Source organism: Mustela erminea, chromosome 7 (assembly GCF_009829155.1).
Source record: "Mustela erminea isolate mMusErm1 chromosome 7, mMusErm1.Pri, whole genome shotgun sequence".
In the NCBI taxonomy this organism is placed as follows: Eukaryota; Metazoa; Chordata; class Mammalia; order Carnivora; family Mustelidae; genus Mustela; species Mustela erminea.
The window spans coordinates 55,094,910-55,117,423 of NC_045620.1; the positions used below are offsets into that span (position 1 = coordinate 55,094,910).

Genomic DNA, 22,514 nt, shown 5'->3' on the forward strand with positions numbered 1-22,514 from the left:
GTTTAGGATTATAGAACACAGAGATCCCCCCACCCGCCCCCCTACCCCTGCAGGTGCACAACCTTCCCCACCAGCAGTCCCCACAGTTGGTCAACCCACACTGACATACGCTGTCACCCCAAATCTGTGGTTCACATTGGGGAACACTCCTGGGGTAGTACCTTCTGGGGGTTTGGACACATGTGTGTTCCTGTGAACCCACTGTTGGAGGACCACACAGAGTATTTGTTCTGCCTTAAATATCCTCCCCCAACTCGCACAACCACTGATCTACTGTTTCTATAGTTTTGCCTTTTTCAGAATGTCATATCATTGGAATCATACAGTTTGTAACCTGTTCAGACTGGCTTCTTTCATTAGTAGTTAGAGCATTGAAGATTACTCCTTGTCCTTCTATGCCTTGAGAGTTCCTTTCTTTTTAGTGCTGAATAACAGTACTTTGTCTGGTTACCACAGTTTATCTGTCCATATTATCCAATAGATTATTCACCCATTTAGCCAATGAGGGACAACTTGGTGGCTCCGGAGTTTGGGCAATTGTGATGGAAACTGCTATAAACATTCCTGTGCGGGTTTTTGCGTGGACGTGAGTTTTCAGTTCCTTCCAATAAATACCAAGGGACATGATTTCCAGAGTACATGGGAAGAGTATGTTTAGTTTTCAAAGAAACGGACAAACTGTCTTCCAAGGTGGCTGTCCAGCTTTTGCATTCCTGCCAGCGATGAAGGAGAGCTCATGTTGCTCCTCACCCTTGGAGACGTCAGTGTTCCAGCAGTTCTGATAGGTTGTTTATGGGTATCTCGCGGTGGTTTTAACTTGCGTGTCCGTGAGGACTGAGGGCTTGGAGCATCTTTGCATACACTTACTTGGCATCTGTATATCTTCCTTGATGAGTTGTCTGTTGAGGTTGTTCACTTATCTTTTAATCAGGTGTTTTACTTCCTTACCATTGAGTTTGAAGAATTCTTTCTCTAATTTTGATCACAGGCCTTCGTCAAGTATGACTTTTGCAAATATTTCCTCGCAGTCTGTGGCTTGTCTTCTCATCCTCTTGCGATTGTCTTTCAGGGAGCCATAGCTGTTTGTTTTAATGAAGTTCAGCTTATCAGCTCTTCCTTTCTTAGATGGTGCCTTCCGTGTTGTATTTAACAAGTCTTTTCCATCCCCAAGGTTGTCACGGTTTTCTGTGTTATCTTTTAGGCATTTTATAGTTTTGCATTTTGGGTTTAGGTCTATGGGTTCTTCTGCTTCTTGTTCCTAAGTTTCTTCCCTTGTAAAATGAGAGTAAATCATCTGGGTCTTTTTTGACAAACGGTATGCATATCTCTCCTGGACTCAAAGGCATCACCTGTGGCGGTTATTAGTAGAACCACAACACCATAGTCAAAGGCCATGGGCTTGCTGCAGGTCTAGCAAATTTTTTGGCGCTTGCTTAATGAGCCTTCATAAAGGTTTGGGGGTTTTTGTTGTTGCGGTGGTGGTTTTGCTATTGCATTTCCTTCTTCTATAATATAATACCTTATTCTTTGAAGTAGGTTTTGGCTGAGGGAACTTAAATCCAGTAAGTGGTTTTGGCGGGGGGGCGGGGTGGTGGTGGTGGTGGTGGTTTAAGATCCTGGGGTGGAAATTCCCTGACTTTGAGTTCACCATGGGACTCGGGCACACAAAATTTTAGTCTGCTGCTTCTCATCCACATTTGGTGTTCAACCCAACATGCTGTCTCTGCACTAGAATGCCTGTTCAGTAGCAAGTGCTCATTTCGGACCCTCCTCCTTCCTAACCAGCCCAGTCCCCTAAAGGATTGCACTTGCCATAAAATGCAGCCTCTGGTTATGGAGGTAGTTAAGTACTGGGGAAAAGAAGCAGAAGGACTTTGAAGTTACATAAAACTCCTCATTTATTTGTTTTTATTAAGGTTCTTAGAAATGACTTCGCCCTCTTCGTCTCTAAAATTGTACGCTTTGTGGAGACTCTGTTGGATAACAGTTACGTGTTCCTGGCTCAGAGTGAATACAATACTTGCCTAGTGAATGGAGAAAATACAGCCTAAATGATTGAGAGAAAACAAGAAGAAAAAAAGAAAAGCCAAAGGGAATAAACAATTAATTGTCAGATGTCCACATTGCTACCAATGGAATAATGACAAAAATATTCTGAAACTGTGGGAACCCTGTTGCTTTTAATGAGAGGCTGACTGAGACGCTGTCAAAGCGCAGAGCTCTGGAGTCAGCCCAGGTTCAGATCCCGACCTGCCACATCGTACACACTACCACACTACGTGACCCCCACAGCTGGCTGAGGGACTCCATGTGAAATTTAAATGTGGCTGCGGGGGGTGGGGTGGGGGCGGCAAATGCCCTTAACAGGATCAAAACAAAACACTTTTTCCTTTCCTTCCCTTTTTTCCTCTGTCTTGACTTGTCATGGTGTGTCTAATCTTTTTTTTTTTTAAGATTTTATTTATTTATTTGACACAGAGAGAGAGACATCACAAGTAGGCAGAGAGGCAGGCAGAGAGAGAGGAGAAAGCAGGCTCCCTGCAAGCAGACAGCCCGATGTGGGGCTCGATTCCAGGACCCCGAGATCACGACCTGAGTCAAAGGCAGAGGCTTAACCCACTGAGCCACCCAGGCGCCCCTGTTTCTAATCTTCTAAGGAAAGAAAAATTAAAATGTAGTGATCAGCACAAATTTTACCATTCATCTTTCTGTTGCACAAAGCCAGTCTTAAATGCCAACGTGAGAGCATTCAGCACCCGTGCAGAATCGCCAAGATCACATAAGGTACAGTCCTTGGTGACACGTGCTTATGTGTTTCGTTCTTACCGGAACAATGGAAACAAAGCTCAGAACGACCTGAGCTGTTTTCATTTCACCTCATGACCCACATCCATTCTACCCACTTCAGCTTTCCAGCAAGGAAGGAAGGGCTTTTCTATACCCATCATTTTTAGCATAGATAGATGGCTCATCCAAGGAAATAAGAAAGGACATGATAGGGCCCTTGGTCCACTGTGTTTCTTATTTTTGCTTCTGAAGCCAGTTCTGGCTCTAGCAAAGCATGGCCGCTTGGGGCTGCCTGATTCCCCTACTTAGTCACAGAGGTAACACGCTTACTGTGTCCTAACTGTGAGTCGCGCTAAACTCCTGTGCATTGTGGGCTCACGGGGCATCACGCATGCTGTGTGTGAGTGGCATAGGAAGGCAGGGTGGACACTCGTATCACACGCATTTTATACCTACCTGCTCTGCTCACACACATGCTCCTGTTGTCCTATCGTCCCCTGTTCCCATCAGTTTTTACTTGAAATACACAGACTCAAAAGACAAATTTATTTATTTATTTTTTTAAGATTTTATTTATTTATCTGACAGACAGGAGATCACAAGTAGGCAGAGAGGCAGACAGAGAGAGAGGAGGAAGCAGGCTCCCCCCTGAGCAGAGAGCCCGATGTGGGGCTTGATCCCAGGACCCTGGGATCATGACTTGAGCCGAAGGCAGAGGCTTTAACCCACTGAGCCACCCAGGTGCCCCAAAAGACAAATTTATTATGAAGAACTTTAAGATCGTGGCAGGAGAATGTGAATGCAGACCCTGTCCTTCAGAACATGGGAACCTATTGCACGGCACTAGTCACACGCCTGGGAGCCTGGCCCTGGTGGCTGACATCCAATGGATTTTTCACCTCAAGGAACCTGTTTCTCATGATAAAATCAAGCAATAATATGACCCAACTCATAGGTTGTATTCATGTTTCAATGTTTATGAAGTACCACACTTGGTGCATGGTATGCCTTTACTAAAAGCTCATTCTTAAGCCACTTCGCCCCATCTTCAAACAGGACAGTTCTGTTGTTGGAGAGATAAGCTAGTGTGGAGGCAAGCTGGAGTCATGAAACACCACTTCTAGAATTGAGCAGGCGGGAAAAAATATTATAAGTCACAAATACATTTTATTATCTCTGTTGAAATGATTCAGTGTCTGTACAGATGCCTAAGAAAATAAAATGTGCCTTGACGGCTTTGAAGATCAAAGTGGTTTTATAAAACCATGAAACACGGCTTCCAGCCCCACACCTCTGTCCCTGTGGGCAGCTTGCTTCCTTTCTCTATGCCTGCGCTTTGTCCTGGGTAAAGTGAGTGTCAGATGTCCGACACGGATACTAAAACTTGTCACATTGTGGTGCGGTGTCTTAAACAGAAGAGACGGAAGGTAAAAACAGAGACTTGCAAATGTGTATAACAAGGACATGATGGAAAGAAGAGTGATAATAAATCCGTTTTGTTATTACCAGCATGCTGGCCAGGTGCTGGCCGTGCACAGGACACTGTCAGCTTTCCTTCCCGACAGGCTTGTCTGGCGGAACTCGTGCACCAGGCACGATATCAGCCCCATACAGATGTGCACTGTTCTGTAGCCATATGTCACCTTTGAAACTCTAAGCATACCCTTGCCACATCTCTTTCAAGGGTCTTGCATAATTAAACCTTCTAGGGGCTCCTGAGTGGGCCAGTGAGTTATGAATCTGACTTGATTCTAACTCAAGATCCCAACATCAAGCCCCATTGCTGGCTCCCCACTCAGCGGGGAGTCTGTCTGCTGGAGATTCTCTCTCTCTCTCTCTCTCTCTCTCTCCTGCTGCCCCTCCCCCACCATGCATGCACACGCATGCTCTCTCTCAAATAAATAAATAAATAAATCATTAAAAATAAATTAATTAAATAACGCCCTTTCTATAATCTGAAAAACCTAGTGCCCTGGAATTAATACCCCCAGAGTCCGCTTTTTCTTGATGAGGTAAGATACAGTGCATTAGAGCTGGCTCCTGAATATTCAGGAATTTTGTGAGCCAATTTTTTTTGTTGTTGTTAAAGATTTTATTTATTTATTTGGCAGAGATCACAAGCAGCCAAAGAGGCAAGCGGAGAGAGAGGAAGGGATACAGGCTCCCCACTGAGCAGAGAGCCCAATGTGGGGTTTGATCCCAGGACCCTGAGATCATAATTGGAGCTGAAGGCAGAGGCTTTAACCCACTGAGCCCTCGGGGCACCCCATTGTGAGCCAATTGTTAAACTATGTTGAAAACAAAAATAGTCCGTTCTCAACACTCATCATTTCCTAATTATTTCTATTTCCTATCACCTCTGCTCTCGAAGTTGTTTACATCTGCTGTGTCTGGATGGTGCCTATACTAGCCCACGATGAGCTACTGTGCATCTCTTCCCAGCTCTATGTTTGTTGATGTCACCTTAGTAGTTTAAAACTGGCCACGGCGGAGGTATGTCCACCAAGGAAATGGGCAGTTGCCGAAAACCTGCTGTCCACTTACCATTTCTCTTTCCCAAGAGCCAACTGTTAGACATTTATTGGCACATTACTAAGTAGAAATGAAATTGGCATAGAAGTTTCTTTCGGAAATTTGTTACGAGCTCTGTAGGCAACTATAGACCACTGCAGAACCAATTAGAAAGTGTGCAAAAGGAAAAAGGGAAGGGATAATCATTCTTGAATCACCCATGCCCTGCAGTACATTAATTGATTTTCATATAGAAGTCAATTAAAATCCTCCTAAAGGCTAGCTAAGCTATAAGATGTTACCTCAGTCTTGCAATTGAAACTGGTCCGGGGTTTAATAACTTAACCCACATTGATATGGTTAATAACGGAAGAAACATATTGGAGAAGTATTTGAATGCAGGTGTCTGTAATTCAGTTCATTATCTTTTCCCTATAGAATGGAAATTCCAATGCCTTTTGTAAAAGGAAACAGTGTTGCTAATTATATGGTAATATTTTTGTAACTGTAATGAATCCATATTTTTTTCTTTGTTCATTCGTGTGCACATCAAGCGTTAAAGTCAGCTATGTGCCACCCATTGGTCACGATAAGGTTCTTTTTTTTTTTTTTTAATGTTGTTAGTCACCATACCATACAGCATTGGTTTTTGACGTACTATTCCAAGATCATTGTTTGCATATAACACCCAGTGCTCCCTGCAATACGTCACTCCTTAATACCCATCACTGATCCAGCCCATCCCCCCACCCCTCTCCCCTCTAAAACCCTCCGTTTCTTTCGCAGAGCCCACAGTCCGTCATGGTTCATCTCCCTCTCTGATTTACACCCTTTCATTTTCCCCTTCCTTCTCCTAATGTCCTCCTTGCTATTCCTTATGTTCTACAAGTAAGTGAAACCATATGATAATTGTCTTTCTCTGTTTGACTTATTTTACTCAGCATGATCTCCTCCAGTCCCATCCATGTTGATACAGAAGTTGGGTATTCATCCTTTCTGATGGCTGAGTGGTATTCCAGTGTATATATGGACCATATCTTCTTTATCCCTCCGTCTGTTGACGTCTCTCTCTGCTCTTTCCACAGTTTGGCTATTGTGGACATTGCTGCTGTGAACTTTGGGGTATACATGACCCTTCTTTTCACTATATCTGTATCTTTGGGGTAAATACCCAGTGGTACAATTACTGGGTCACAGGGTAGCTCTATTTTTAACTCTTTGAGGAACCTCCACACTGTTTTCCAAAGTGACTGAACCACCTTGCATTCCCACCAACAGTGTGAGAGGGTTCCCTTTTCTCCACACCCTCTCCAACATTTGTTATTTCCTGTCTTGTTAATTTTGTCCATTCTAACTGGTGTAAAGTGGTATCTCAATGTAATTTTGATTTGAATTTCCCTGGCTAATGATGATGAACATTTTTTCCATGAGTCAGTTAGCCATTTGTATGTCTTCTTTGGAGAAGTATCTGTTCATGTCTTCTGCCCATTTTTTGACTTGATTATTTGTTTGTTGGGTGTTGAGTTTGAGAAGTTCTTTACAGATACATGAAGAGGTTCCACCTGAGGGAGGAATGGATATGTACAAAATCCTGGGGAAGCGCAGGGAATGAGGGAATGTCAGAGAGGAAGGCCAAAGCTGGTTCTGAAAAGGTGAGGCTCTTCAAACACCTGTAGATGAGTGCGCGTGACCCTGGGTCTAACATGTCATGTAGGTTGGCTTTGTTTGGTGTGACAGAATTAGGAGATTGTGGTCAGACCAGTCTCTGCAAGGAACCCAGAGAATTTCTACCAGACTGCCTCCTGCAGCACCCCTGGAATGCAGAACCTGCCCTTCCCAGTCTCCCCAGCTTCTGCTCACTCACCACCCAATGCCCACTCACTGCATCCCTGGCACTGCCAAGAGCAAGGACGAGTAGCCTCAGGGAATGCATCTACAATGCCAGCTCCAAAGCCCTGACGGCTGATTTTGGTTCAGCAGGTCAGCAGTGGAACCTGGGAAGTTTCCCCTGTAACATGCAGCCCTAGAGACTCCGAGGCTGCCCCAGCATTCGTTCTGTAGTTCCTGTGCTGTCCCCACCAGGAAGAAAGCTCACAGACGTGATGATAATAACAGCTCTTCTGGCTTCCCGTTTCTCTCATACCCAGTCTCTGCCTATCCCCACATTCACCCTATGAGGTGTTCAAAGCAGTTGATTGCTCTTCTTGGAATAGAGTTTTGAGAAGTGAGAATGGCAGAGGTTAATCAAGCACTGCGGGGTCCCACCATCAGCAAACTGAGGACCCAGACTTCGTGGGACTCGCCAGTGTATCTCCCTCGGGAGCACAGAGCCCGTGGGGGGCCCAGGGGTGACCTTGTGCTCAACCGCTCTGCAGCCCGCCTCAGAAACGTGCCTTTCATGGGGGACCACCTGTGCTCTCCAGAGTATTTTGGACTCCATTGGAACAATTCCACAGACATTGACAATGTAGTTATTTTATTCTCCAGATTCCTCATTCTCGATTTCTGCAGCGTTCTGTTCGGCTGTAAACTTTAAAATGTTCTAGAAGTAAAATCCGTGATTCGATCTAGTCAGTATCATTAGATGACAAGGAATGTATTGTGAGTAGTCTGCCTCCAGCTAGCTTGGCAACACAATGCACTTCATTTCACCACACCGTGAGTTCCTCATTGGTGAAAAGAGAAAGTTGGCATCTTTGTAAGGCATGTCCCAGTTCTTATGAAAGCACTCGAGTCTCCAGCATGGAGCGAGGAAATGTCACCACTGATTTCATGTTCTTTGGCTTTCCCAAGACTAATAACATTGACATGGTGAGCTATGAACTCATGATTCTATTATTGTAGTCGCTCATTGTGCGGTTGGGGGAAAACAGAAATGCATTTTATGTGTCGCATTAATTAGGCTTAAAATAGCTCAATTATTTGTTTACTCTAACGTGCAGTCACTTTTCTTGACTGCCCTGTCTCCATCTAGAAATGCGGTTTTCTTATATGCCCTGCCTCTTTTTAAAGCCTGCGCCATAAAGCAGGGTGAAATTACACTCTTTGGCACATGCCTCTCCGATGTTTCTACAGAGAGCTGATATTTCATTCGCTTATAGAATCGGGACTGCGATTCTTACTAAAATGAGAGGAGCATCCAAGTCACAAATGCTTTCATAGCACACAATGTGATGTAGACCTACGTCGCCCACATGGCTTGACGTGAACTTCACATTCTGAGACCCAGAACCTATTTTAGGGTATATTGTTTCCTTTTAAATCAAAGTAATCATTCCACACTGTTCAGAAATGAATTCCTGCTATAGATTTTTATCGAACACATCTGACATTTTAAATAAATTTTAGACTGATGAATTCAGTGTTTCTGTGACAGAGATCATAAACATTTTCCTTTTTCCAAAGCAATGTGAAACGCGTATATTTGTACTATAGTTAATGCTGTTAAGTCAGTGGAATATAGTTGCTGCAAATATTTGTAGAGCAAAGGAAAAAAAGCCTTTATTTAAATCTTGCCAAGAGCAGAGATAAAATGAGCAAATGCACAGTGGAGTGAAGGAAAACATAAAGATCCATACGGTTTTATTGCTGTGGTACCCTGGTGTGAGCATCTTATTTAAGCCTCGTGGAATATATGGTACGGTCGCTAATAATTTCATGTCTGAATGTGTACCTTATAAGAGATGTTTGTTGAGTGAATAAGTGTTGGATCAGTCTTTCTTTTTTTTCTCCCCCCCCTGTTACGGAGCTTTCATTTCCTCAGCATGGAAATTAGATACAGACACCCTAAGTGTAGTACTGTTTGTATATTTTCATAAGACTAAGAAATAAAATAAGCAAACATAAATTCTCTTTAATGGTGAAATGCTCTTGGCTAGCACAGGTACCCTGAAGACAACTTTAGTAGTTATTTCCATTAAATTATAGAATCACGAAGGAGAAGATTGAGTTTCATTGTTCTTTTAATCTCCACCACATAACACAGTGTCTGAACATACAATAAAGGCTTAACACATGCATTTTGTGTGTGTATGTGTGTGTGTGTGTGTGTCCCCACCAAGGGCAGGTGAGAAGCCACCTAGCCATGACTTATTTACAAATTAGATAAAAGGGCTTTTTGAAGACCAGAGAAGAATTAGAGCCAGAAGGAAAAGAGGCTGGGGAGGATGCCGGGGGGTGTTAGATAACAGGGCACTGTTTAGCATAGATATTGGGCTCTAGAATTCATCAGAATGATTTATGATTCATGGTGCCAACCCAGAGACACACGGTCTTCAGATAGCCTCCTTCATCGGCTTTGATGCACTGCGGTCCTGTGTCATCCTGGTCGCTTTAAGGTCATGTTCTGACGATTCCACCATGACTCTGGATTCGCCCTTCCATCCCTCCTTCCTTTACTGTCCCTGACATTTCAGGAGTGGGACCTGGCCCCTCTACAGGGAAGGTCTGAGTTTCCAGCATTGGCAGTGGTTCCTCATTAGTGGTCCTAATGAGGCCTTTCCAAAGTTTTGTGCGATCCCTCAAGCCTGGGTGGATGTGGGTATATTATTATTTCCATGTTTCTCTCTTCTTCCTACCTAGTTCCATCCATCACCAAGTAAGCTTCCAGAACCCATATCCAACTGCATGTGGTTGAGTCTCAGCTAAAACTGTCTGTGAAAGAAGGTTTTTACGGAGCTCTCATGGGGAGGCTGAAACCCACTGCTTTTTATTTATGTCATTATGTGTGATAAAGACATTAAAATTATAGTGTTTCTCACACGTTCTGGATAGTATATTTTATAGAAGCCAGCATTTCCATCTCACGGTGTGTTTGCAGATTAAGTAACAAGTGGTTTGATCTTTGTAAAGAGGATCTATTGTACATTTATGCACTCAGCCAAATTACAGTACAGATGTGCAAATTCCCACCTGCTCTATTGCTCCCAGCTCCTGTCCCTCCTCTTGAAAGGCGCCCAGCCCCCCAGTACGTAACTTCTCACTGTCTGTTTCTTTTCAGCTTAAATGTCCCTGCCTCCACATGACCTGCCCAGTCTCCTCAGCCTAAATTATGCCCCAAAGTCTTGTGTCTTACAGTCCCTCAATTCCTTCCCCATCTCGTTCCTGGAATGGCCAAGCCCTGACTATGTGCCAGGCACTATCTAAGGACTGAGGAAAGATGGGTCCTCCTCCTGGAGCTTAGGGGCTGTTGGAGAAGAAAAGCACTAAACATACAACATATCAAGCAGTGAGGTGTACCAGAAGTGAAGATAAAGGCAGCTGAGTGAAGTCAAGGGAGTTTTGCAGGGAAAGCCCTTCTAAATAGAGCTGAGACCTTAATAAAGCCAGGAGGGCGACAGTCAGATTCTAGAGGATGGTCTCAGGCAGCAGGAAGGGCCTGGACACAGGCCCTACAGCAGGTGGGAGCTGAGCGAACAGGATGTCCCAGGGACCATGGGGAGGGAGGAAGGCGAGGGACCAGTGGTAGGAAATGAGGTAGCGAGATAAGTGGGGACACACCAGGTACATGAGGGAAAGGGAAGAGAAAATTGACAGCAGGGACCCAGCGAGTCTGTGGGAATTAATTCCCCCTCAAAGAGTTTCACTCAGCCTCCTGGAGCATCCACAAAGAGCAGGCAGGATGGAAGCAGGGAGACGGGTCCCAGGGTCGTTGCACTGGTGCTGGTGAGAGGTGGCTTGGACCACTTTGGGGTAGTAGGGAAAGCAACTGCTTGTGCGAGTGTAGGCATTTTTTAGGGTTATGGCTGTCTATGTCAGGTTAGGGCTGGTGGTTGGAACTGGGTGTAGGTTTAAGTAGAAAGAAGCAGCAAAAATAACACCAAATTCTTTGACTTAAGCCCCTGGGTAAAGGCCTGCCATTTACTGGATGGAGAAAGGCTAAGGGATGAAAAGGGAGTAACGAGTGTCTGGCTTGAAGTCCGAGATTGCTAGGAAAACTGAAGGGGAGCTGTCACACAAGTAGTTGGTTGCATGGGTTTGCAGTTCAGAGACGTCAACATGATGGATATAACTGTGGGCAGCATCGGGAGGGAGAAAATGTAGCACGCTTCTAGCTTATGTAGCAGGTGTCTACTCTCAGTCCACATCCAGAAGTGTTCCAGAAATGCAACTTATCTCCATTCAACTTAAGCTGTATTTTGAGACCTTATACCACTCAGCGTTGGAAAAATCTAACTGCCAATTTAACTAACCTTTTCTAGTTAATTAAATTAACCAAAGTTGACGTTAACAAAGGTTCTTAATTTAGGGCCCTCCCTCCACGACTTAGCTTCCTGACCTCAGGGAAGCCATCTAGTCCTTAGCATCCAGGTTCATGCATTTTGGCCTGGGCACTGAATTAGCTGCCTGGCCTTCTGCCTTATAGTTCATTACAGGACGGTGCTCTCTGTTGTCCCCCTTTGTCCCCCTGCCCATGCTGCATGTCCCCTCTGTGTCTGTGGATTCGCTTTACTTTGGGGGACACAGTGGTTGTTTTTTCCTGCCATTCTGGGTGCAGAAAACTCGGGTTCCCACAGCCATCCCTGTGCTACCTCCACAGCCTGAGGTTGGAGGTAGAGTGCGGGAAGATCTCTTCTACAAACTAACCTTGAGCTCTGCTGTCTTCTTCCTCTTAGCATTGACATTAGAACCATCTTCAGGGGCCCTGGCCAGTGGCCAGTTGCTCTGTTTCAGTTCCCACTCTCCTTTTCCATCAGCCAGGAGATCTTTTCATTCTCCCTTTGGGCAAGAAAAAACTGGGTCAGCAAGTATTCTTCCCAGTTTTTGTCCTGCCCTCCCCACCCGTTGAAATACAGCTTTGGAACTTTATATTTTATTTATTTACTTATTTATTATTAATTATTTATTTTAGAGAGAAAGCATGGGGAGGGGCAGAGGGACAGAGAGAAGCTTAAGCAGGCTCCATGCCTGAGCAGAAATCAAGAGTCACAGGCTTAACTGAATGAGCCATCCCGGTGCCCCACGTTTTTGAACTTTAAAGGCAAGAATTGACATCACCGCCTCTTGTTCCTTTGCAACAGTTTTCCTTTAGACCTGGGAGGTCTTCTCTGTATCTTGGTGAATGGAGGAAGGTCGTGGGGTAAAAGGGAATGTGGTTAAAAAAAAAAAAAAAATCCAGTTAAGACTGCACAACATCGTGCAAGACTGGTATACCTGACTTTTGTCCTTCCCATACGGTAAGCTCGATGGGGGTCAGGCAATATTTGATTTGCTCCGCATGGTAGACACAGTAGAAGGTAGTAGATGCTCAGTTATCTGTGGAATGTATGAATGAGTGCAGTGACGGAAGACCAGGGCTGTGCGCCTACATGTGCAGGCTCATAGGTACAGAATGCATCTGTGCTGCTGTTCGCAGGGGAACCGTGATTTAGTGGTCGTGACTGCAGTGTTCTGGCTCTTCGAGCATATTCTAAGGGTGAACCAAACCTCAGAATTAGAAACCTCAGAAATCATTTCATAATATGGAAATTTTCTACAGACTTAAAAAAATGCAACTAGAGAAGCATACTAGAGAGGAAACATTTGAACTTTTCCTAGGTTAGTCTTCAGGGCGCTGGGGCCCTTACGTGCCCATTTCATCCCAGCAGCTCAGATCTTACCTTTAAGGGAACAGGCAATCGAGCTTCAGAAGTTCAGAGGACAGTGTTGAAAGCTCCGCACCAAGAAATTTCTTTGAAGTCTCATGTTTTCTATTAAATCTTCAAGTTGATTTTGTATTTGACTCCATAATGGGTGCATGTATGTGTTTTTTTTTTTATTGCTACCTTTATTTATTTATTTTTTAATTTTTTATTTTTTATAAACATATATTTTTATCCCCAGGGGTACAGGTCTGTGAATCACCAGGTTTACACACTTCACAGCACTCACCAAAGCACATACACTCCCCAGTGTCCATAATCCCACCCCCTTCTCCCATGTATGTGTTTTAATATAAAAGTTCATGCATTTTGAGGACAGTCTGCCTTATCCTCTTACTCTGGTGGAAAATGCGTCCCATCGTTAGGAACTTGGTGTTTGGGTATTAACAATTTGGCACTTTCTCTTAATAACGTTTTAAAAAGTTCCATTCTTTTTTTTTTTTTTTTAAAGATTTTATTTATTTATCAGAGAGAGAGAGGGAGAAAGCGAGCACAGGCAGACAGAATGGCAGGCAGAGTCAGAGGGAGAAGCAGGCTCCCTGCCGAGCAAGGAGCCCGATGTGGGACTCGATTCCAGGACGCTGGGATCATGACCTGAGCCGAAGGCAGCTGCCCAACCAACTGAGCCACCCAGGTGTCCCTTAAAAGTTCCATTCTTAAAGCCAAATTTCACCAGTGTTAAGGCCACATTAGTAAAGCCACTAAATAGCCTTACAAAGCAAACTATTGGAAAAATAGTCACCATCTACAATTTTCCCTGGCAGGGTGATTTTTTTTTTTTTAATATATATAATGGGATCATCTTTTTGATTTACACAATTTTATGGGACAAAAAAATCATCTAAGATAACTTTGATATAATAATGGAATCTATAGGGACGCCTGGGTGCCTCAGTTGGTTAAGCGGCTGCCTTCAGCTCAGGTCATGATCCCGGCGTCCCGATCGAGTCCCACATCGGGCTCCTTGCTCGGCAGGGAACCTGCTTCTCCCTCTGCCTCTGCCTGCCACTCTGCCTGTGATCGCTCGCTCCCTCTCTCTTCCTCTCTCTCCCTGAAAAATAAATAAATAAAATCTTTTTAAAAAATAATGGAATCTATATATTCATAATTATATCATGAAAACAATGAATTTGTAGGACATCTAATTTTAAGGTTCCTACTAACGCATTTTTCTTAAGTATTTTCTACAACCCTGGCAGGTAAGGAGAGCAACCATTATCCTCATGTCCTCATTTGGATGGCCTACAATTTAACCGGGTACTGTCCTGACTCCAACACATGCTAACAGTGGGACTTTTAAGTAACTTCAGTGTGATTCATATCTCTCATCCATATAACAGGATTCACCGTCGCTCCCAGGTCATAGGTTTGAGACATACAAATTATAACTGTTCCGTGCTTAGAAGATATCACGAATGTCAGACAAATTGAAGGTTAAATTATTATGGGCATTACTGAGAGCCGTGTGTAATTTGTGACCTTGGTGTGGAGAATACTTTGGATTATCAATACCCCACCTTTCTTCCCAACACTACCAAATCTAGACTTAAGGCCAACTCAGTTTGGCCTACAGAGATTCATACCATGATCCTTATTTCTCAGTAGGCTGAGAACTCCTTCTATGTGGGAAAATCAAGAGGGGAAGCAGAGATCAGAGATGTTGTTCTGGAGATGTCCCTCAGCTTAACCGACACAGGACTCAGAGACAGTAAGACGGCACCCATCAGTGCTTAACACAGAGCCTGGGGCCACATGGAATAGCTATTTTTAGATACTACTTAATGGTAGATACTACTTAATGGTAGCAACAATTGAGACTTTGTTGGCATTTTCTCATTATAATATATATTAATCTGTATCAACCTGTTAAAGTTGGGATTATTTTCAGCTTCATATGATGAAGCTGAGAATCCAAAAGGTAAAGTAACTTGTCTCTGTGGAGACCTGGAAAGAGTGAGGGCTAGAATCTCAGTGCTTTTCTGTGCTTTCATAAATCACTCTAACTGTAAGTTATTCTTTTCTGGATTGATGATGGTGTCACATGAGAGTCTTAACCAAGCTGGAATCCAGTTGTAGAATCTAAATGTTAGATTTATATTTTGTGTGAAGAGAGTAAGCAGGAATTATTAGCCAAAGAGATTAGGAAATAGAGATGTAAATATAAACACAGTTAATGATTTCTCTTTCTTATTTTTACAAGTCTTTTAACAACGTCTATTTTTCAACATTCATTACGTGTAAAATTGCTATGTTTAAATCCGTTCAGAGAGAGAGAGAGAATACAGGCGCACCTGGGTGGCTCAGCTGCTTAAGCATCCGACTCTTGGTTGCAGCTCAGGTCATGATCTCAGGGTCATGAGATCAAGCCCTGTTTTGGGCTCTGCACTGGGTGTGGAATCTGCGGGAGATTTTCTGCCTCTCTCTCTCCAGCTGCCCCTCCCCATCCCTGTGCACGCTTGCTCCCCTCTCTTTCTCTCTCTCTTGCTCTCGCTCTCTCTCAGATAAATAAAATCTTTTTAAAAAACACAGAGAATACATAAGAAGTGAGTTTATATACTCGGATTTAGTATTTGTTAATATTCTGCCCTACTACTTTGGATCTTTTCATTATAAGAAAGGACATTTTTGAGCAACGATGCGAGTGTTCTCTGTCCCTCCCACTCCTCCAAATCTCGGTCTTTCTTCCTCAGAGGTAGCTGCTAGCTGAGGTTGTACGGGCACTTTAAAATCTCTCATGAGTTGGCTTCTGCAGCTTCTGTGTTTTCCCCCCAGCTTTCCACTTGAGATCTCCTGGTGCTGATCTATGGAGATGGATCTAAAGCAGTTAGCCTTTTTTATTTTTGTGATTTGTTAAGATGTGGCTCTTGCCACAGAAAACACTTTATTTCCCCTGATGGGCAAAACAAGTGCCCCGCGGGGCCTTTGAAGTTTTCTGAAAGGGGGTTTCTTCTAAGCGCTCTTTCTTCCTGGGCTCTTGTGAGAGCCAGCCCCATTGTCTGGACTGAAGAGACATGTTGGACTTTGAATCTACTCCATGCTTTTGAGGTTCAAGAATTTAAATCTTACTTTCCCCAAGAACTTCATCCAGTTCCCCCAAGGCCCAAGTATCATAAGTTATATAGTCAGCCTGACATTAGGTCTATAAATATTCGTTGAATTATAGAAATGGAAATTAAAATAAGGTAACATGATGAACCATTAGAAGATAATTCTCGGGCATCCGGTCCCTAACTGAATGGGACTGAGACAGCAGAGAGAGGTCTCTGTGGAGACTGGGTTTATTCCGTTCTTATTAGCTTGAATCAGGTGCTGGTGTTGATCAAAACAAGGGCACGTCCATTTGGGACCATGTAAAGAGAGGGTTGCCTACCGGTGAGTTTCAAGTGTATACTCATGAGGCCAATACTCATACAGTGAAGTCCATGCTGGTTATACCACTTTTTTACTTTTACAGACTCTCAGAGCCGGGATTGAAAAATCATATTTATGTGGCTTTCATTTCGGGCCAGGCACCGGGCCAGTCACTTCGCACGCAGAGCCTTACTCATTCATTTCACAGAGCTGTGAGCATCTCAGCAGTGTGATGACTCACATTGGATGAGGAACTGAGGCTCAAAGGGTTGAACTGGAATAACACAGCTGGCAAAGCATCTGAACAGGCTTTCTGACTGCAGGGCTTCCAGGTCAACCGTACATTGCCTGCCTTCCTCATGGGTAGAGTCGTCAGTATCACCCTATAACACTGGGTAAGCCGGAGATGGTGGCTGACTTGTCCCCTGAGTGGTGTCGGCTCTCCCTTGCCATCACACACACGTCCCCTGCCAGCCCACACTGAAGCTCCGGCCCCTCTCGGGCTGGGTCGTACGGAAGTCCCCTATAAGAACCACCTGCGGACCACCTACACTTTTACCTGGAAGCCCACTTTATGTTTGTGGGAACAGGGTAGAACTTTCAAATCTCAGTGGCAGGTAGGCAATATCTCATCTTTGTGACTATTAAACACACTGCTGAAGCCAATTTACAGCTTCAATCATGAGCCTTGGCATATTATTGGTGTAAAGTGTAAATATTTGAATGTTAATTATCGTAAAACAAACAGGCCACTGTGTCCAAAGCAGATGAATGCTGTTTCAGGAAGCCAGCAGACCCTCGCTAGTAGGCAGCTTGTGTTGTCTCTGTAGGACCAATAATAGACGTCTGGAATCATTTCCACCTCCCTCTGCCCCAACAGCACCTGCCACCTCATTCCAGAAAGTTCTGAAAGCTAAAAGCTGCCCAGAGTGGCTCACATATGTGCATCCTTGCCTTTTAAACTATTTCCCATCTGCCCTACTACTTGAGGAAAAATCTCTGTTGCTGAAATGATTCACCCAGAAAGAGAATACGATAGTCTTCCTGAGCCATTCCTGTTTACCTGACTTTGCACCCTGCAAATTCCCACCCCAGGCACACTTAACCCAGTTGTGCCACTGTTGGAAATGACTAAGTCCCTTTCATACTCATGTGGGCTTCAGTGTCCAACCCTCGTCCCCCTCCTCTTTAAAGTAACCCATGATTACTTTCATCTGTATCGCTCCTCTGTACAGCCACCTGTCCTGGGACAGAGAACCAAGCAGTCAGAATTGTGGTCTTCCTACCAAGATGACAGATTCCTTGAGATCCTGGACCTTCACACCTGTGGCCTCACCGGAAATGTTAGTGAATTGGCACCCTATTCTGACTGGGCAAAATCCAATCAGTTGGCCCGCCAAGGCTAAGCTGTCTCTGGTGACTGCCCAGCAGGTGAATTCTGGGGAGGTGTGGATTCCAAGGCCTAACTGGGAAGATCTATTTCTCCAGCGTTAAAAAACATGTTAGGGAAGATGGGATGTTAGGGGATCACGCGGCCGAGTCAGAGTAGGGAGCTAGCCCGAAATTTGGCATAGTACTTTATGTCGAAAAGAAAAAGAATCTCATTAAAATCTCAAGCACTGGGTGTGGTACATAAGCATTGACTGCTGGAGCACTGAAAAATAAAATAAAATAAAAAATTTCAAGCACGGTGCAGCGTCCCCTGGTTTTGTGATCTAGTTAGTACAAAAAGACGGGGGTTCTGGAACAAGGTGCATGAAGCGGACCACTTAGAGCTTCCGTTTCTCCATATACTGAAGGAGAATAATAACATTTACTAGGGAGTTTGAGGTAAAGATTACACTGGGAATGCAGAATTAACAATGAGACTGCACAGAGGGGGCACTTGGTATAGTGCCTGGCGTGGGGCAGGCATCTGAGACCGCTGCTGCTGGTTCATTCCATCTCCCCAACTGCTCCTGACTGCTGTTCCTTGAGATAACCTAACCATATGACCACTGCTTACATTTGCTGCACCCCCTCCACACACACACACCCCCGCTGGCCTGGGAAGGCTCGCAAGCCGTGCATCCCCTCCCTTTGAGCCCAGCCAGGAGCCCTCTCCAGGCGGTCTCACTTATTTTGTTTTATGAATTGTAGTCATTCATTTCATTTATTTAAAATATTCGTCGGGAACCTTCCATGGAACCACCTCCACTGTTTGCTGGGAACACAGGCTGAAAGTGATATGGTCCCACCCTCAACTAGCCCCCGCTGTTCCCAAGATTATTCAAGCTTCCAAATTTGACATTCAACAAGAAGCCACGCCACTTGTGTTTTAAACTCAGGCCTTGGCCAAGCAAGCTCATGTGAGTTGGCCAGCCCTCACGGAACAGTGTCCCTCTTCGCACAGCGGATGGCTACCCCTGTTCCGGTCATGAGGAGATGTTGCCTGAGCCGGGCCACCTTGCCCTCGGGGCTCCCAGTGCTCTCTTGTAGGACAATGAAGCCACCGATCCTCCAGGACCCATTAGAAGGCCGGGCAGCCCTCCACCACCCAGCCCTACTGACCGGGCTGACCTCCTTCTTTCTGTTCTTCTGGACATTAGCTTAAGAATGGGCTGAAACCAATCCCGGAGAGAATTAAGGCGGGAGGGGGGCATCTTGGAGTTCTGCGCACGGCAGACTGGACGCTAGCTCACTAGCTCACATTCACAGAAAATGAGAAAAGGAAAGAAAAGGGATTATTTGTGAAAGGAGCTGATGGGGCTGTGAAGAGATAGAGAGGCATTCCAGCTGGGGACGTCCCCTCCCTCTTCTGAAGGATGAAGAGTGTTTTCTTGGGTGTGTGACAAAAGCTAATTTTAGAAAAATGAATCTGGGGAGAAAATGACTCCTGAAGTCTATTAAGACACATGAATGTCTCACTATAGCTCACAGACTAAATCTTCTTTATTATATCAATGTTCAAGTAAATACTTAGATTTAAGATCCTTTAGACAACTTCTACACCAAAAAAGAGACACGAGCGTTTCTCAGACCAACAGAAAACCCCGGCCAGATGGCAGCTGTAACACACACATCCATCAAAGTGGGTTAAAAAAAATACTCTCCATTCAGGAAAACCAAGGAGCCAGCCTGTGAACCTCCAGGCATAAGAGGGACATCGTTCAAGTGGCAAAGGCCAGAATTAACTTCTCTTTCCCCTTGAACAAAATGAGACACTGGCGTATTAACCCTTTGCTGCACTGTCGTCAGGTTCTCCTGTGGCTTACACTTTGCAATTTCACCTGACGACTTGTAATAAATGGTACCTTTTGGAAAATGTGATGTCTCTCTGAACAATTTCAAGGAGAGTTAACACTCTTTTGTATTATTTTGGACATCCATGCAGAAAAGTGACTCATTCCTTTGAGAATTAATACCTAAGAGGCACTGAAATTCCTTAGCAAGTAGGACAATCAAAATAATTTCAGAAGATAAATTCTGAAATAATTTATTTCAAAATAATTTCTGGCCGTGGGTCATTTTTTCATTGCATCAGGGTTCATCGCTTTAGTGTTCCCATATAGGTTTCCTAGAGGCGTGGCTCGAAAGGCCACAGAAAATGGGACAGAAGTGGGAATAGACAAACAGTAGGAGGCAGAAAATATCCATCTGCTTAGAATGCAAACCTTAGCACGGCCAGGTACTAGTGTTAGCATCGCCGTGGAGAGAAGAGAAGGCCACATCACACACACAGACTGTGGTTATAATCTTGCCAGTTGTCTTCCCAGGGGAAAACTGGCAAGCACTCCACTGCCCCAGTCACTTAAACTAGCCCCGACAAAGCATACATGAACATGAGATCAGGGAGCACATTGTCATTGGCATCTGGGGACAGGTGACTCACCTGATGCATGTCTTATGTCTCCCTGATGCAATTTATATCACACAGCTAACGATGAAATAGAACAATGAGCATGCGTTACTTTGCTTAAACCGGATCATAATAATATTTCAGATACACCACATTAGAGGGGGAAAAATGTGGTTTTTTTTTTTCTTTTTCTGTTTCTTAGCTGAACATCTCTTCTTATTAGGCTATCTGGTTCTTTTAAGGACAAGAATGACCAATGGATCTGACACTGACCATATCCTCCATTTCTCTCTCTAACCTGAGTTTTTGTAAAGATGCCGATGACGGGACCAATGATACGTAAAATGATTCTGTAGCATTTTGCTGGCAGAGGATTTGCTCTCGCCTTGCATTTAATCATTTTGGAGAATGTTCCCTTAATTGGCAGCAGAAGGTTTGCAGCGACGGAGGTTGCGGGGAAGGCTTCTGGATTATTAGAAGTTCAGCCTAATCATAAGTTGAGACAGGGATCCCACTCCTTTCTATTATTACTGTGCATCAAAAGCCACAAAATCTTACCTAATGAAAAATCCTCATTATTGCTTTTGGGATCCTTCTTGCTTTCACAGTGCTCAGAGGGTTTCGCAGATCCCACCCTTCTACTCCCCAAAAAAGTGGGCAGAGAGAACCAAATCTGCCCTAGACTCCTGGCCCCATTGCAGCTCCTCTCCTGCTTTTCCTTTTAGGCTTTCCTTTTCTCCAGACTGCCTCACTCCCTCCCATTCATGTCTGTCATCTCCCCACAGAAAAACAAGTCTTCGGCTGCTTCCGTTGGGAACTAGGCATTTCTGTATAATGGGGTCTGTATGTCTGATGTTTCCACTCTGTTGCTCTGAAACAGCCAAGTGTCATCTGTCATCTGGCGGTTGGGAGGGGGAGGGCTGCGGGGGAAGGTCAGAACCCTCAGTTCTGATCCCAAAGGCCAGAGGTTTCCAGGTCGTCCGCCAAGGATCCAGGCTTCCTCTTCATCGTCGCACCCCCAGCAACCTGGTACACACCCCTTCCCTCCTGACTCTGCATTTTAAAAATAGTCCCTCCAGCAAATGCCCCACAAAGAACCTCCACTCCCCATTCTTTAATAATCCACCAAGTAAGCGCCCAGAGCTGTTGCTCAGTATGGAGCAACCAAGTAATAAGGATTTCTAGCCAGAAGCAAAAAGGCTGCCTTTTAAATTAGCAACTACAGCCTTGCTGCGGTATAATCATTTCTCTGGTCTTTGTCCTCGGTTCCTGGCAGGAGCTTTTAAAACTCTGGTCATTTCCTGAGTGACATGAGTGTTTTTGTTATGTTCATGAGGTGACTCTTGGTGGGTCTCTGCTTGGCTTCAAGATGGGGACTGATCCCCAGAATGGTCACCAGAAAGGCCCAGACTGGGGACTGAACTCATCACACGGTTAAATCAGTGATTTAATCAGTCATGCCTAGCAAATGGAACCCCAGGAAAAGCTCTGAATGCCAAGGTTGGGTGGAGATTGTGTTTCATGAACACAGGGATGTTCGGGAGAGGGGGAAGTTCCCTGCCACCGAAGACAGAGGGCAGAGATTCTCTGTTTGGGACCCCCCCCCCGAGACCTCAAACTACCTGTATACCTTCCTGAAAACCCAGTAGTCATTAGTGTAGGGCATTTCTGAGTTCATCCTGGCTGATATGGAACCTGGGAGCATCCCAGATTGCTAGCCAAATGCTCATAAGAGCAGGGAGCTCATAAGCGTCCCCCTTAAGGCTGCCGTCTGAAGCAGAGGCAGTCTTCTGGGCCTGAGTCCTTAACTCCTGAGCACCATGCTAACTTCAGAGGTTGGCATCAGAGTTGTATTCAGTGTGCTCAGTTGGGGCGATGACAGAAAAATGGTCATTGAGGGTGGTTTTCTAATTTCTAATAGAAATGTCGAATCCTGGAACTAGGCTCTAGATCTACAGAGTGGGCATCACAGTTTGAAGCATGTGCTCCGGGATAGGACTAGAAAGATCACTTAGTGGATTCTTCCTCAAAGTGTGGTCCCGAGTCTATGCATATCTGCACATGGTTCATTACCAGGTACTGATGAGATGTGTATGGAACTAGCTGGTCAGCATTTAGCATCTCTTACAGCAATCAGGCTTTGCCCAGATGCTTGGGAATGGAAATATAAAAGTATCAGGTTGTAACAGTTTGGAGGGAAAAAAAAATGATCCTTCCCCTACAGATAGTATACTTCAGAATGGAGTCAGAATTTAACGTTAAAAGTATGAGTCTTAGAGTCAAGCAGATGGGTCGGTACGCAGTCTCTGCTGCTTGCTGTCTTTGAGGCTTTGGGCAAGTTACTCAATCTCTCTGAGTTTTTGTTTCCGCATTTATAAAATGGAGAG

At 44.6% G+C, this 22,514-nt stretch overlaps 1 protein-coding gene across 6 annotated transcripts in view; it reads left to right on the forward strand.

Annotated features, from left to right (window-relative positions):
• The window catches only part of ST6GAL2 (ST6 beta-galactoside alpha-2,6-sialyltransferase 2), an 80,689-nt gene that overhangs the window by 16,419 nt on the left and 41,756 nt on the right, over positions 1 to 22,514 (forward strand). The window contains exon 1 of one of the 6 annotated variants that reach the window (XM_032351667.1): positions 19,642 to 21,156. The exons of the other annotated variants lie outside the window; for them this stretch is intronic. The gene's annotated coding sequence lies outside the window, so the exon portion shown is untranslated. Of the gene's footprint in view, positions 1 to 19,641; positions 21,157 to 22,514 lie in introns of those variants that run through there. 6 annotated transcript variants of the gene reach the window in all.